This window comes from Squalius cephalus (genome assembly GCF_949319135.1).
Source record: "Squalius cephalus genome assembly, chromosome: 13".
NCBI lineage: Eukaryota > Metazoa > Chordata > Actinopteri > Cypriniformes > Leuciscidae > Squalius > Squalius cephalus.
Genome location: NC_137134.1, coordinates 16,464,864 through 16,477,262, shown reverse-complemented (window position 1 = coordinate 16,477,262; position 12,399 = coordinate 16,464,864). Strand labels below are relative to the sequence as shown.

The 12,399-nt window shown below is 46.4% G+C and overlaps 1 protein-coding gene and 1 long non-coding RNA gene across 2 annotated transcripts in view; both read right to left on the bottom strand.

Moving 5' to 3' along the window:
• The window catches only part of LOC307170184 (complement factor H-like), a 268,514-nt gene that overhangs the window by 184,942 nt on the left and 71,173 nt on the right, over positions 1-12,399 (bottom strand). The gene's annotated exons all lie outside the window — the stretch shown is intronic.
• On the bottom strand, positions 11,918-12,397 carry LOC307170199. Its single transcript, XR_013823312.1, has 3 exons — positions 12,325-12,397; positions 12,041-12,223; positions 11,918-11,955 (listed from the first exon to the last, which is right to left on the bottom strand). It is a non-coding gene; the product is annotated as an uncharacterized lncRNA (long non-coding RNA).

Here is a 12,399-nt window from a genome sequence, read left to right as displayed (position 1 = left end):
CCATCCCAATTTTTCTCCACCACCATGTCCATTTAGGGGTTCCCTAAAGACGAAGCCGAGGAGTTTCACAAGTATCTTTGTTGGTCTGTCTCTGATATTCTTGTCTGCATTGGACATGAGTCTTAAACATGACATTAAACAAACTTTTAAACAAATATTTAAAATGTAGCATCTTTATTTTGTTACTTTTAATTTGGAGAATAATCCAATCAGAATTAAATCAAATCAAATTATTTTCTTTTCTTCATTTTCTCTAGTCCTGTAGCACTGATTTAATTTTTTTCACCTTTCTTCTGAATAGGCAGTTATGTTTTATTGAAAGCCGATTTTGCCAGCAGTGAATCTATACCAGTAAAACCTGGCACGCAGTTCACTTACATTGTTTCAATATTCATAATATGAAGCTTTCCAAACTGGTCCTATATGTTTTCATATAATATCCTCTAAACGACATTTTGAGAAGCACAAACAAACGTTACACAAAGATGTAGTAGTCAACACTCTTTAAAACAACTTAAGGTCATTTAAAAGTGTTGGATGTGTATATAATGCAAATAACATTCTACTAAAAATGATTGAACTCACCTTGACCTTGCACAACAGTAACAGAAAATAGAAAACAGGAAAAGCTGATGAATTGTACAGGAACTCTCATTTTGAACTCTCATTTCACAAATGACTGTAACTTGTTTTCTCACTCTGTTTGTATGATGGGGAATCAAAAAGTGAATCATTTACTAAGTCAAAAGGAGGACTCTTTTATACAAGACCACTTTGTGGATGTGCAGAAGGATATTTTGTTTAAAATCCCCCTGTAGTCAATACTTGTATCCCTTAAAACTCATCTTTGATCACAAAAAAAAAAAAAATCCTGTGATTTTTATTTATTTATATATACCTTAAAATAGCTTGAATGTATCTCTACACCCTTGCTTCACTTGCTTTCAAGTAAAAAAAAATCTAATTGAACATGACATTAAGATGAATAACAATAACATCAAAAATAATAGCTTGCCTTCACTGCGCACAACTAAAGGAAAATCACCAAAAGACAGAAATTCTCATTTTGAGTTCACATCACAAGTAGCTTTTTTTTTTTTTTTTGTCATTTGGACAAACCAAAGGACAAGTTACCTTATACAAGTCAAACTTTGTAAGTCACATTTACGTAACATATAAACATGAAGCAAAAAGAAAGTTCTAAAATATTTGATGTGTTCACTGCTGTGCTTTACAGGTTAAACCTGTTAGATTTAGATTTTTTTCACTGACTAGTGTTCTTTACATTTAAAGAAGAACATTACTACATTAATTAATTAATGATTGTTTCATAATACTTATGTTACTAAAACATACATTGAGGTAAAAGAAGAGTTTGACCCTTAAAGTATCAGTATGTGCTTAAAAAAAAAAAAAAAAAATTGCCAGGTTAAGGTTGAAGGTTAATAGATTGCCCTCCTTATCTCACACTGAAAAAATAAAAAAATGTTTGTCTTTTTTAAACCGTAAAAACTGGATGTCATTTACGGGATCTTACGGTGTGGACTTTTGGTAAACATTGAAATATTAAACTCAAAGGTCTTTAACTTTATAAGTAAATGTTTGTCATGTGCTGAGTTTTGGCACAATCATTGAATAGAATCAACTTTTTTTTTTTTCTCTCTTCTTTTTTTCATTTATCCTAAATATCAAACTAAATATTATTTGAGACATTTTATGTTCTGTTCAATTTCAATGAGGTTTACATTTTTGGCAATGCTGTTTCCAAAATTTGTGACAAATAATAAAAACCTTGACATGTGATTTCATTATATATTCATAAAAATTCATTTGATAAAAAAAGAAATCCAGAATGAGCAACAGGGGTGTAAATTTAGCATACAATTAAGCCTCAGTAGGTGCTACAGTAGTAGTTGTAATGACCGAAAAACTTACTAAAATCTGAGAAGAAAAAAATTGTTTGGTCATATTTCCTTATCATAACTTTGATAACAGGGCTGAAGGTTATGATATCAGTGCTACAATATTTGCAAAAAAATTGAGAACTCAAATTAAATTTTACTTGTCTTATTGCCATGCTGCATTTAAGGAAATTAAGAGGTTTAAAAATTGGTTGGGAAGTTTAAATATTGATTGATTTTATTCTAAGTGAGAGTAAAGTATTGATGAAAATATGATCAGTTGTTGCAGGTGAAAATTCTGAAAAAGTCTGGTGCTGGAGCAGACATTACAATTTAATTAAATGATTTAGAGAATGGTCAGTTTTGCTCTTAGTTAGAGTAAATAATTCTCAAAAAGCATAAATGAAGATATGATTGTTTGTCTGAAGAGAAAAATGACTGGTTGACAGAGCCGGTCTGATTTGAGGTTATTTTGTGCAAATTTTTGTTTTATTTATTCAGTTTTCAAACTTAGTAATTAGACTGATTCAATTCAAATTCTGTAATGCTGAGGCAGGGACGAAGCAGAGACATGCAAGCACTACTTTATTAACAAAACAAACAGGGAATCCAGCTCAGGACAGGATCATGTTACAGCAAACAATGACTGACAAACCACAAGAGAAACTCAAGGGCAATTTATACACAGGCTAACAAGGTAAAAAAGGGGCGTTGTAAATTGTCATGGGAACACACGAGGGTAACCAAGGGAACTAACAAGACACACCTGGGGAGACTGATCAAATTGAAAAACTATAAAGAATTACAAAACATGGCACAAGACAGGAAATAACACAAAAGTCCTTACACAAGACAGGGGGACACATGCTGGGATCCTCATGACATTACCCATCCTCAAAGGAGTGACTTCCAGATGCTCCTAAAAGCAAGTCCAGGAGGGCGGTAGAGCGGAGGCGGGCCTAGGGGTGGGATGGAGGGCGAGGTCCATGGAGTGGAATAACTGGAGACGAAGGCAGAGCAGGAGATGAAGGTGGAGCGGGCTGGGCAAGAAGAGCTGAAGATTCCCATGGCGGAGCAGAAGACCACCACAGAAGAATAGACGAGCTAAAGACCCCCATGGCAGAGCAGACCGGGCTGAAGTCCACCAAGGCATTGATGAGGACAACCAAGACAACCAAGGTTGAGGACAACCAAGAACCAGGAAGTTCAGGTACGACCTCTGCAGTCGCGTCGAGGCAGACAGGAAGTTCAGGGACGACCTCTGCGGTCACGTCGAGGCAAACAGGAAGTTCAGGTACGACCTCTGCAGTCGCGTCGAGGCAGACAGGAAGTTCAGGGACGACCTCTGCGGTCGAGGCAGACAAGAAGTTCTGGGAGGACCTCTGCGGTCGCATCAAGGCAGAAAAGAAGTTCAGGTACGGCCTCTGTGGTCGTGTCGAGGTACACAGGAAGTTCAGGGACGACCTTTGTGGTCGCATCAAGGCTGTCAAGAAACTCAGGGACAAAAGTGGGCTCTGGAGCGGACTCATTGGCTGAAGAGCAATGTGCGGCCCAAACACACAAAATGGCCATTGTCGTAACAGGGAGTACCGAGAACAAGGGAATGACCTCTGGGCTGGACAAGCGCAGGCTTGAGAGTGCTGAGGGCAGTGAGCTAGATGACGCTGTTCTAGGGATGCCGGCTGCATGCACTGACATCAGCGGTGTGTCCTCCAAGCTGGATGCCAGTCTCACTCTCATAGGGACCACCTTAATGGCTTCATGTGCGACGTTCATGGCGACTGGGAACTTTGGTGTGTCGTCCATGACGGCTGGAGGTTCAGGCGTGGCGGCCATCTTGGCTGAAGACCCAGGCGTGGCGGCCATGACATGTCGACTGGAGACACTGGTGTGGTAGCCAAGACGAGTGGAGACTCTGGCATGGTGGGTACAGCATGAATGTCGCGTTCCTTCTCCACCACACCCACCTTAAAAGCTGAATGTAATATTCCAGAGTCCAATTAGGATCATGCAAAGGCACTAGGACAGGAAATAACACAAAAGTCCCCACACAACACAGGGAAACACAGGCTGGGATCATGACATAATTTTATTAATTTAATAAGTTTATTAAAATAAGATAATTTTTATTAACGAAACAAAAACAGGGAACCAAGGCAAATAAAGAAGCTCAGGATAGGAGCATGTTACAGCAAACAATGACTGACAAACCACAAGAGAAACACAAGAGCAAGAGAAACAAAGGCTGGGATCATGACAAAAACACAGCTACTTTAGTTTGGCTGTCAATGGAGGAAGATGCCACATTAATGCTGCCTACTCATTGGTGTTATTGTACATAATTAGAAACTGGACATGAACAGCCTCTCAAGTTGTACATTAGTCAAGTCAAGTCACCTTTATTTATATAGCAATTTTTACAATACAGATTGTATTAAAGCAGCTTCACAGTGATAACAAGAAAATAATACAACAAAGTTTGTTTCTAGAAGAAAATTGTTTCATCGTCCACCTTAAGTAAGGCAGATCAATAATATTGTTGAATATTAAATGTCCCTAACTAAGCAAGCCAAGAGCCAAGGCAACAGTGGCAAGGAACCAAAACTCCATCAGGAGACAGAATGGAGAAAAAAACCTACAGAGAACCCAGGCTCAGTCGGGGGCCAGTTCTCCTCTGGCCAACAAGCGAACAGTGTATGATTATGATTCAGGCAGCATTACAGACTGGATTAGGACTGGGAAACTCAGTCTGGCAATATCAACAGTAGCAGTCAGTTTCGGCTGTTTAGTTCTGTGTCGATTCAGTTCTGTTGTAAAGATCATCAATTATTAAGTTAGCTCATTTTATCTATAAAGCAGTTCTAAAGAAATGATGTCATCGTCCAGCTCAGTTCAGTTATCATAACTTGTTCAGTTCTCTGTAAATTGTTTGTGTCTTAAGGACTTTTTCACTGGTGCATGTGCAATACTGTAATTGTTAAGGTTTAGTAAACAAGCATGAAAAACATTGTTTAAACCCTTTCCAATAAAAATCTGTATAGTTTATCTGGATTTTACAAAATTATCTTTAAAATAAGTATCCTGAAAAGGTGACTTATTTTAGCTGAGTTTGCATAAATAAATGTTTTGCGTAAATAAAATGCATAAATAATGCAAGAAATATGTTGAACTAAAATCCACACCCAAGTCACTATAATTACTAACATGTTTTTAATCACAAGGGTCATTAAATGAATACTAAAAGATAATAAATACAAACAATTTCTTTAAGATTATTACGAACGGCTCAGAGACTTGCATGCGTTGAACATTCAAATGCAGCTTTATTGGGACAATTGAGAATCATAGTCCATATAATATAACAGGCAAAGGGTCAAACTATCTAAAAAAGCAACAGGGCAGAAAACACAGGTGAAAAAAAGGAAAATCAAGAATACAGGAAGATAATATCAAAAAACCAAGACACAGTGCTGATCAAGAGTTTTGTGCAAGCAATTTAAGGTCGCGACTCTTGTCCCAAATATAGCAGGCTTTATTCAGTGATTGAAACAAATTTATTAACATTAATTGAAGTTTTACAGTATAGAACCGACATTGAACGCTCCGAGCGAGCTGTGCTGTGGTAAACATGGAACTTTTCTGTTTAACGTTAAATAAAACGAGGCACACAATTCCGAGAAATGTGACAACAAAGAAATTTTACCCTGAGGTTCATAAAAAATAAAGTGCTATTAAAAAAGAAAAAGGCTACTTGGTGCTTGTATTAAAAAAGGAAAAACTGACTGCAATTTATTCCATTGTCTTTTTAGTGCACTGTCAACTTTCAGCAGTGACGCTGTGCTAGACAGTGCGACTCGTGTGACCTGTCCGTCAGGCAGCGCGCGCGCCCACTCGCAAAGCAGACAGCCGCGCCTCTGCTTCCGCGGGCGTGTTTTTCCATATTCGAAATTCACATTCGAATATTAATTTTCACGTTCGAATTCCTGTTTTTTAAAACTATTCGAATATATATTCGAATTTAGAATATTCGTTGACAGCCCTAGTGAATACACAGGGCTTATATAGGTAAGAGTAAATAAAATAATAACACACAGGTGAAAGTAATCAAAACACTAGTTATTCCGAGTAATGGGTTATGGGAAAAGTAGTTCCCTTTCGTGGTCACTCCGAGTTACGTCGGATGACGACGATTGGGGTTTCGCTTAGAAGCCTATCACCTTCGAGTATATAAAACGAGCCAATGGCAATGAAATGCCATGGGTCTGCGGAATTTGCATAGCGTATCTCCGCCCACCGCAGGGGGTATATAAGGAAGTACGCTGCAAACATGCAGATATGTTTTCGCTTCGGAGCCGAGAACTTCTCCACTCCTGCAAGCCAAATATTCTGAGTTAGTCTTCTCATCCCTTCGAGACGAGCGAACTCTCCAGTGTTGGTGTGACGGCGATTTCAGCGAGTGCTCACTACCCTGCTGATCTGCTCAGTGATCTGACAGATAGTGTGATTTCTCCCTGTTCGCTTCAGCATCTGCAGAGTTTTCCTCTCACAAAAAGAGCATTGCACGTGGCACGTCTTTTTAAAGATGCCTCACCCGTGCACTTCTGGTTGTGGTCGCGACATATTCTTTTCTGATGGGCACAATCTCTGCTTAGCGTGTTTGGGCGTTGATCACGCTAAAGCAGCGTTTGTGGATGACTCATGTTCCCACTGCGGGAACATGACCATCTCCATGCTGCGGTCGAGACTCAATGAGCTCACTAGAGCGAGAGTCCCCTCATCCACACCCCGATCTACGGTCTCCCCACGAGGCTGTACTTCGGCTGGTGGCCAGGGTGACCTGAGGGTAACTGTGTGGGACACACCGCCGACACGTCCGCGGTCCACACACCCCTCTTCAGCATTGGGACCCGCGAGTGTCCAGACTGAGATCGCTGGTCCCTCTACGGAGGCCCCGCGCGTTTCGTTTGGCGCTCCAGAAGAGGATACGATGTCGATCGCTGCATCACAAGGTGGGCGTGAGTCCTCGGGAAGTGAGGATTCGGCTGTGTTGCCGCCCTCGGGCGCGCCAGCATTGCCCGAGTCTGATCCCGAGCTGACTGCCATGCTTTCCCGGGCAGCCGCGGCCATTGGGCTCGAGTGGTCCCCGCCACCCGATCCAGTGCGCTCGCGGCTGGATGATTGGTTTTTGGGAGCGGCCGCTGACACTCGTCGTCGCCCAACCCCAATGCCATTCTTCCCGGAAGTGCATGAGGAAGTCACGCGGTCCTGGAAGGCTCCCATGTCTTCCCGGGATCGTTCGTCGGCTTTCTCCGCCTTTCCTCCCCTCGATAAGGCTGATGCTTGTGGGTACACTGGGATTCCCACGGTTGAACGTTCTGTCGCGATGCAGCTGTGTCCGGCAAGCGCTTCATCACGTGGTGATCCTAAGCACCCGTCCAAAGCCTGTAGATTCTCGTCTACCATGGTGGCGAAATCTTACAGAGCGGCGGGACAGGCAGCTGCCTCTTTGCATGCCATGGCCGTCTTACAGGTCTACCAGGCCAAGATGCTCCGTGACATGCACGAGGGTAGGACAGACCCAGGGCTCTTCGATGAGCTGCGCGCCGCCACTGACCTCGCTCTCCGGGCGACGAAGGTGACCGCGCGCTCCCTGGGTCTGGTGATGTCCACAGCTGTGGTCCAGGAGAGACATCTCTGGCTGAACCTGGCTGATATGCGTGAGCCAGAGCGGACTCGTTTGCTCGACGCTCCCATATCCCAGGCCGGCCTTTTCGGCGGTGCAGTCGAGGACTTTGCCCAACAGTTCTCGACTGCTCAGAAGCAGACTGAGGCGATTAAGCACATTCTGCCCCGACGCTCTGCTGCTCAGCCGTCGGTACAGAATCCTCAGCCTGCTCGCCGCCGAGGGCGCCCTCCCGCGGCTCCCGCCCCTCCCGCACGGCCCCAGCAGCAGCCTTCATCTCGGCCGCGTCGTGGAGGAAGCCGTAGGAAGGCGCCACAGCCCTCTCCAGCCCCGCAGCCCGCTAAACGCCAGGCTAAGCGGCGCTCCTGAGACGGGCAGCTCAGGATTGGCTCTCCTTTCTGTTCAGGAGCTGGCAGCAGGGCCACTCCTTCCCCCGGTGGAGGGCCGGGGGAGAATCTTTTGTTCTCCACTCCCCGCTGCTCGTCCAAGGACGGGCAGCACCCTAATGTGGTTAAAGACAGAATCGATTTCCCCAATCCTGAGCCAACAGAGCCCGAGAGCCGCAGTGTGCGCCACCCTCGGGTCCCGCCACTGCCGCCCTCCTCTGTCCCAGAGGTGCGGGATGACAGCACGCGCCGCCCACGGGCCACGCTCCTCTCATCCCCCTCTGTCGCCAGACCCCTGCCAGAGCACGCCCCCGTAGGACGCGCGCCCTCCCCTGGCCTCCTCTGGCAGGACGCGGTTAATGACCGTGCCCCCGCACAGGGCCGCTATGCCACCCTCGCCGGTGCCGGTCATTCCGCCTCGCTGCCCCACCGACGGTACGTCTGTGGTCCGTATGACCCCGCTGGTGCACTTTCTGGAGGCCTGGCTAGAGCTTCCCAGACTGTCCCGCTGGGTCGCGAGAACCATCAGGCTTGGCTACGCGATTCAGTTCGCGCGATCTCCTCCCCGCTTCAGGGGAGTCCGCTTCACTATGGTCGGTGGCAATGCTCCTGTCATGAGAGCGGAGGTCGCCACCCTACTGGCGAAGGGTGCGATCGAGATTGTCCCTCCAGCCGAGATGAAGTCCGGCTTCTACAGCCCTTACTTCATTGTACCCAAGAAGTCCGGTGGGTTACGGCCAATCCTCGACTTACGCGTCTTGAACCGCTCCCTTCACAGGCTGCCGTTCAAGATGCTAACGGCCAAACACATCCTCCAGTGTGTGCGGCCACAGGATTGGTTTGCAGCGATCGACCTGAAGGACGCCTACTTCCATGTCTCCATTTTACCTCGACACAGACCGTTTCTACGGTTTGCTTTCGAGGGGCAGGCATACCAGTACGCGGTTCTCCCTTTCGGACTAGCCCTGTCTCCTCGCGTCTTCATGAAGGTCGTCGAGGCAGCCCTTGTTCCCCTCCGGGAACACGGGGTTCGCATCCTGAACTATCTCGACGACTGGCTAATCCTAGCTCACTCTCGAGACCAGGTTTGCGAACACAGGGACCTAGTGCTTCAGCACCTAGTTCGTCTGGGCCTTCGGGTCAACTGGGAGAAGAGCAAACTCTGCCCCGTGCAGAGGATCTCTTTTCTCGGTATGGAGATCGACTCGGTCGCCATGTGCGCGCAGCTTACGAGCGAGCGCGCAGTCACTGCTGACTTGTCTTCGTCAGTTCGAGGGCAAGAGTGCGGTTCCACTGAAATTATTTCAGAGGCTCCTGGGGCATATGGCATCCACAGCCGCAGTAACGCCGCTGGGATTGCTTCATATGAGACCGCTTCAGCTTTGGCTTCGCGATCGAGTCCCGAGGTGGGCATGGCAACACGGCACGCTCCGAGTCCCAGTGACTCCAGCCTGCCGTCAGACCTTCACCCCGTGGTCGAACCTCAATTTTCTTCGGGCCGGAGTGCCCATAGAACGAGTTTCCCGGCATGTTGTTGTTTCAACAGATGCCTCTGCCACGGGTTGGGGCGCCATGTGCAATGGTCATGCTGCCGCGGGCTCCTGGACAGGACCCCAGCGCCTTTGGCATGTCAATTGCCTCGAGTTGCTGGCTGTACGTCTCGCCCTGCACCGCTTCCGTGCGCTGCTCAGGGGCCAGCACGTACTAGTCCGATCAGACAATACCGCGACAGTAGCGTACATCAACCATCAAGGTGGTCTACGCTCCCGCCGTATGTCGCAACTCGCTCGCCACCTCCTCATATGGAGTCTTCTAAACATCAAGAACCCACGAATTGCCCCATCAGTGTCGTGCTTTCCTTCCTGCAAGAAGGGTTGGAGCGAAGGCTGTCTCCCTCCACCCTGAAAGTGTATGTTGCCGCCATTGCCGCACATCACGAAGCAGTTGATGGTAAGTCTCTGGGGAAGCACGACCTGATCGTCAGGTTCCTGAGGGGAGCGAGAAGACTGAATCCTCCTCGTCCTCCCCTCGTACCCTCTTGGGACCTCTCAGTGGTTCTAACTGCCCTGCAGAGTGTTCCATTTGAGCCTTTGCAATCAGCAGAGCTTAAGTTCCTGTCTATGAAGACAGCGCTCCTGGTTGCATTGGCCTCCATCAAGAGGGTAGGGGACCTGCAGGCATTTTCGGTTGACGAAGCGTGCCTGGAATTCGGGCCGGCTAACTCTCACGTGATTCTGAGACCCCGGCTTGGATACGTGCCCAAGGTTCCTACCACACCCTTTCGAGACCAGGTAGTGAACCTGCAAGCGCTGCCCTTGGAGGAGGCAGACCCAGCCTTGGCACTGCTCTGTCCAGTTTGCGCCCTTCGTGCTTACGTTGACAGAACGCGGTGTTTCAGGACCTCAGACCAGCTCTTTGTCTGTTATGGTGGGAAGCTGAAGGGAAAAGCTCTCTCAAAGCAAAGGTTATCTCACTGGATAGTGGATACCATTGCTTTGGCATACCAGCAGCAAGGTCGTCAATGCCCCCTTGGTGTGAAAGCTCACTCCACTCGTAGTGTGGCTTCCTCTTGGGCTCTAGCGCATGGCGCCTCGCTAACAGACATTTGTAGAGCTGCAGGCTGGGCGACACCCAACACATTCGCGAGATTCTATAATCTCCGAGTAGAGCCAGTTTCTTCCCATGTACTCGCTTCAACCAGCCGGTACTAGATTCTGCTCAGGTGTCTTCGCTTGCTCGCCATTCCTCTCCATGGACGGGATACGTGCGATCATCTTCTCAGGTGAGTCTGATAAGCTCTGAGTTCCTCCAGCACTGGTTACGTCAACGCCTGACTTATGCCATTCTGCCATAATGCAGCTTTTGCGCTTGACTAGGTGCCTCCATGTGCATGGTCCCCCCTCTGGGCAACCCCCACATGTGTATTCCACTGTAAGTCTCTTTTGAGCGTGTGTCTTTCCCTTGGCAAGCCACCTTGCCACCCCTGGGGTTTAAATATTCCACCTGCGGCTGGACACCCCAGTGATTCCCCATATGCATCCCTCTGGGTCATATGTGTATTTCAAGTCCCCCCCGTAATGGTTGGGCATAATTGCATATTTCCTCTGGGATATGCTTCCCAGTGTACCTTGGTATTCCTGTGTTAAGTAGGACTCCTTCGTTCGTGCTAGTCTCACAACAGGGAGCTCAGACTTACGCAGGGCACTGGATGACAGCCGAGGTGGCGTGATTAGACTGGAACCCCAATCGTCGTCATCCGACGTAACTCGGAGTGACCACGAAAGGGAACGTCTCGGTTACGGATGTAACCCTCGTTCCCTGAGTGGGAACGGAGACGTTACGTCTTCCTGCCACTTCCGCTGTATCGCTGAAAAACGCCTGGGTTCAGTTTCGACTCCTCAGCGAAGACATATCTGCATGTTTGCAGCGTACTTCCTTATATACCCCCTGCGGTGGGCGGAGATACGCTATGCAAATTCCGCAGACCCATGGCATTTCATTGCCATTGGCTCGTTTTATATACTCGAAGGTGATAGGCTTCTAAGCGAAACCCCAATCGTCGTCATCCGACGTAACGTCTCCGTTCCCACTCAGGGAACGAGGGTTACATCCGTAACCGAGACGTTCATGTTGAGAAAGCAGAAGGAAGTAGTGTCCTCTGAGGGAGATCATGGGCACTCCAGCTGGTGGCTGTGACAGAGATAATATATAATTCTATAAGTAATATTTGTAGCTGAATGAGAATGAGATACAAGCTTGAGTGTGTCTCTCCGTCTTCATAAACATAATTACATGCTGAATTTTTACATTATTAGGCCACTGAAAATATTTAATATTCATCAGTTTGGGTTTGCAGTAGTCATTTTATATATCAACATTTAGTGCTAAAAACATCTGAAAGTAAATACTAGAAGTCATTCTTAAAATCGAACTGGGTTACATTACCATACCACTCTAGTTTATTTTCAGTTATTTTGTGTATCACCTGGAAAAAAACAAAAAAAATAATAAATAAATGTCCAGAACACCAACATGACTAATTCAGATTGAAAATGAGAAACATTACTCACAACTTTTGTCAATCTGAAGATACCCATTAGAACACGACACGTCCACATATGCTCTCATCTCACTTCCAGTATTCCATCCAGCCGTACAGTTAAGCCTATACGTGTTAGCATGTGTTATATAGACCTTTTCTGTAGGGAGCTGTAGATTGTACTTCTCAACTATGTCATCAATTTCACAAGGCCCTATGACAGAGACATCGTCCAGTGAAAAACAATACAAAACAATTAGAGATTTGTTTTTACAAAAAAGCGAAAGAGAATTAATTTGTAATTGAATGACTCACTCAGACATTTCGGAGGAGTCTCCCATTTTCCATCCACACACTTATAAGATTCCTGTTGCTTGTCCAGCACATAAG